Source organism: Apium graveolens, chromosome 7, assembly GCF_009905375.1.
Source record: "Apium graveolens cultivar Ventura chromosome 7, ASM990537v1, whole genome shotgun sequence".
In the NCBI taxonomy this organism is placed as follows: domain Eukaryota; kingdom Viridiplantae; phylum Streptophyta; class Magnoliopsida; order Apiales; family Apiaceae; genus Apium; species Apium graveolens.
In genome coordinates, this window is record NC_133653.1 from 46,339,582 (window position 1) to 46,344,548 (window position 4,967).

The following is a 4,967-nucleotide window of genomic DNA, read 5'->3' on the forward strand; positions in this document are numbered from 1 at the left end:
GGCCTTATAGGTCTCCACCTGGCCATCTGCTATAATCTATCTTTTGTATACCGTATACATAGATTCCATTCTGGATTTCATGGCACTATGCCATTTCTCTGAGTCAACACTACTCATAGCCTCATTATAGGTCACAGGGTCGTCATCATCAATGATCGACAACTCATTGTCATTCTCAATGACAAGGCCATATTACCTCTCAGGTTGGCGAGACACTCTCCCTGATCTATGAATGGGCTGTTCCACAAAAGGTTGTTCAGTCAGAACATGTGTTTCCACTTAATCCGTAGTAGTTTATGCTTCTTGAACTTCATCAAGTTCAATTTTGCTCCCATTGTTTCCTTCAAGGATAAACTCCTTTTCCAAGAAGGTAGCATGTCTGGAGACAAACACCCGATGATCGGTATAAAAGTAATACCCTAAAGTCTCTTTAGGATATCCCACAAAACTATATTTTACGGATCGAGATTCCAGCTTATCTGGGTCAACTTACTTGACATAAGCTGGACATCACCAAATCTTAACGTGTTTAAGACTCGGTTTCCTTTCTTTCCATATCTCATACGGAGTTTGAGGAACAGATTTTGGAAGGCACCATATTCAGTAAATATGCTGAGGTTTCCAATGCATAACCCCATAGGAATACTGGAAGATTTGCATAGCTCATCATGGACCGAACTATGTCTAACAAAGTTCGATTTCTCCTTTCAGATACCAATCTGGAGGAGTCCACTGGGAGACTATACCATTTACTTTGAGATAATCTAGAAACACTCCATTAAAGTATTCACCACCTCGATCTAATCGAAGAGTTATAATACTATGTTTGGTTGTTTCTCCACTTCATACTTATATTCTTTGAACTTTTCAAAGGCCTCAGACTTGTGTTTCATCAAACACATATCCGAATCCAGATCTATCATCTATGAAAGTAATGAAGTATGAAAATCCACCCATGGCTTGCGTAGACATTGGTCCACATACATCTGTGTGTACCATTCCTAGTAAATTTGCAGCCCTCTCTCCATGTCTACTAAATGGAGACTGCAGTGCCACAATGAAGTGAGATTTTCATCATCCCTTTTCTTTTATTAGTTTGTTCAATCTGAAGTAAATTATGTCACATTTATACAGACCATTATTTAAAGTACCACGTCCATATAGAATATTATCTCTAAGAATAGAACATTCATTATTCTCAATAATAAATGAAAATCCAGCCAAGTCTAACATGGGAATAATATTCCTCACAATCGAGGGAACAAAATAACAATTATTTAAAACAATAGTCTTGCCCATTGGCATATGTAAATGAAATGATTCTACATCTTCAGCAGCAACTCTTGCTCCATTACCCATCAGTAGAATCACCTCCTCTTCCTCAAGAGTCCTACTTCTCCTTGGTCCCTGCAACAAATTGCAGATATGAGAACCACAGGCGGTATCTAATACCCAAGTAGAAATTTGATTTAATGACATATTCACTTCTATCATGAACATACCTGAATCAGAAGTGGTAGTCTCACTACCCTTCTTCTTCTTCAATTCTGCAAGGTAAACCTTGCAGTTCCTCTTCCAGTGCCCCACCATATTACAGTGAAAGCAAACAACTTTGCTCTTGGGGTCTTCAGCTTTTGGTGGAACCGGCGTTTTCTCACCTACTTTCTTCTTCTTGGAAGAGTTCCTCTTCCTTTTCTTAGGATTGGAACCTTCACCAATTAGAAGAACAGAACTCTTCTTAGGGGGAAAATTCGATTTCGCGGTCTTCAACATGTTGTGGAGTTAAGGCAGGCTGACATCCAACTTATTCATGTGAAAGTTCACAACAAACTACGAGAACGAACTCGGAAGCGATTGTAAGACCAGGTCTTGGCTCAGCTCCCCGTTCATGGCAAAACCAAGTTTTCCAAGACGTTCAATCAAATTGATCATCTTAAGTACATGGTCATTCATAGATGATCCCTCAGACATCCTACAACCGAACAACTCCTTCGATATCTCATATCGAGCTGTCCTCCCCGCCACATCATACAACTCTTATAGATGCATGAGGATAGTGTGAGCATCCATATGCTCATGTTGCTTCTGTAGCTCAATGTTCATGGAAGCTAGCATGATGCATTGAGCAACATTTGCATCATCTATCCACTTACGATATGTGCATCACTAGCAGGTTCAGTAAGTTTCGAAGCCAGTCAGCATAATTAGGACCAGTCAATTTGTGAGCATCTAGTATGCTCCTTAGTGATAGTGCAGAAGACATAACGTACAAAGTAATTCTGTAAATGATAAACACATAACAACACTTAGCAAATATTCGATTTCATTTCAAAACACTATATGAATCGGGTCTTTATTCATAAGTGGCTCCCACTAGTTTATCTAATTTATTCAACCCCCTACGTGAAAAATTAAGCATTCATAATGCTAGTGGGAATAGGGATCCTACATTCCATTATACAACCCCGGCTGTGGCACGAAACGCCATGTAATATTTAATAGGCAGACAACTCTTGTCAATTACATCTTATGTTATTCCCTAATCAAACTTTAGCCTCTTGAATAATTGAGTCTCGGCTGTGGCACGACAAACTCAATATTCAAAGTCAAGTCTAACCCAACATTCCGTACAGTTGAATCAGTCCCCAAAGGCCCACGGCTGTGGCACGTACCGACCTTTAGATTCTTATTCAATGTACACATCTCTATGTAATAGACAAGTATTTCTTATTTCGAAATCAAAGCCCTCGGCTGTAGCACGAACCGACAATGATTCAAAAATAAGAACTACTTTCTATCATGTTGGAAGGCTATGACCGACACAAGCCCGTTGTATCATTGGCCAATTACTACTTGATATTATTTAATTTTAGAGGGATTATATTACGTTACAATCATAATCATATTATAAAGAGATTCTTCCTTTTAAATTAAATATTTCAAATCAATAATCAATAATCAGATGATTCCCAGATCGGGTGGAGCATTGTCAAGAGGCGTCACTTAATAACCCTTTCTTACAGATAGAAATCTGTTGTTGACAGAATCATCCTTTCTCTCATATCGAAAATTCATATTCAATTATGTGTTTCATAAACACAAGAATCTCATGATTGTATTCATAATATTATTCTTAAGGTTATGAAATAATTTCACTATACTAGGTTGTCTAACAAACGCCTTATGTTCATTTAAGTTCACCTAAATCTATCATCGCATGATAAACTAAGCATATATCACATATATAAACATGAATAAACATCAAGGTAGGCATGTTACATCATCTAGCATATTGGTCTAAGCATTATACATCTCTATGTATCACATGAAGCATTTAAAAGCAATTAAAAACAGTTAGAAACAGCTTTAAAACACTTTCGGAAATATAAACAATTCAAAACTTTTATATAAACTAAAATTGATCACTCCATTAGATCCGTCTCGGAAAAACCAATCCAACGGTATATTGCACGCCTAAAACGGAGTTACGAAACTCCCAGAAAATCAATTTTAATGTAAACAGTCGGGCTGTAACGCATTACAGGAACACATTACAAGCCCTGTAACGCATTCCGGTGATGCGTTACAACCCTTTTAACCAATTAAAAGGTGTAACGTATTCCGTGAATGCGCCACAGGGTGTAACGCATTCCCGGAATGCGCGACACCCTTTTTTCAGCGTTTCTACTGCAGCAGCCGACACAGCCGCCTGACTTTCATTCTCGATCTCCGTGCAGCAACAGACTTTTGTGTCTTTTCTTGTTTCAACATGCATCACAGACAGCAGACAAGCAGATATATTGCAGAAATATATATACAACTTAATATACATATATATATACTTATTTAATTACGAATTTAATTACAAGAACTTCAAAAAATTCATAATAAAAAATCTATACATCATAAAATTATGAAAAAAATACCCAGATGATCTACAACACTTGTAGAACCCAGATCAACATTCAAAATTATTCTGAGAAATGATTTCTCATCAGACAAAATTAATCCATGATATAACTTGTAAAAAACATAATTAATTCATACAAGCACATAAAATTCTGAAATTTTTACCACAGGTCTATATGCATACAACCTATGCTCTGATACCAATGTTGGATTTTAATCGTAGCGGAGGCATGGCAAAACACTTTTACACATACAAATCCAAATAAAAGCATATAAATCGTGGTAAAAACATAGGGATCGATTACTAACCTTTAATATGCGATCCAAAAGCAACAATCGGAGATCCTTAGCAGCTGCTCCTCAAACGTGAAGCACTCCACCGGTATCCACCAAGAAAACAACGTTAAGGAGGAGGAGGAGGTGGAGAGAATTAGGTTTTCTAAAACTTTTGGGTTTTTGGGTTCCAATAAAAATAGGGTCTATAATAGTATATTTATAGGCAAAATTTTCAACTGAAATTTTCCCATAAATATTATTATTATTATCCCATTTATTATTCTCATTAATAATTAAAACACCTTTTAATTATTAATCCTTTTTCTAAACACTTTAGAAATAATTCTCTCTCTTGATTTAATTTCCAAAAATTAAATCCTTAATTAATAATATTAAGAACTTTTCTTAATTAATTTATAATCAATTAAATCTCATTTAATCAATTATTAAATTTGCCAATTAATTATTTATTTCACAAATAAATAATTATTAGCCATTATTAATTAATTCCTCCACCATTAAATCATTCTCTTTTTATGGTGTGACCCTGTAGGTTCAATATTAAACCGGTAGTAGAAATAAATAATAATAAAACTATTTTATCATTATTTATATAAATTCTCTAATTTATTAAATATGATTAATTAATTAATCACATTTATTCTACATCGTGAGGGATACTTCTCAGCATATCGTGACTATCCGGATAATATGAATTCACTGCTTAGAATACCAAGAACCTATTCAGTGAATAGTTACCGTACAATAAACTCCTTCTACCC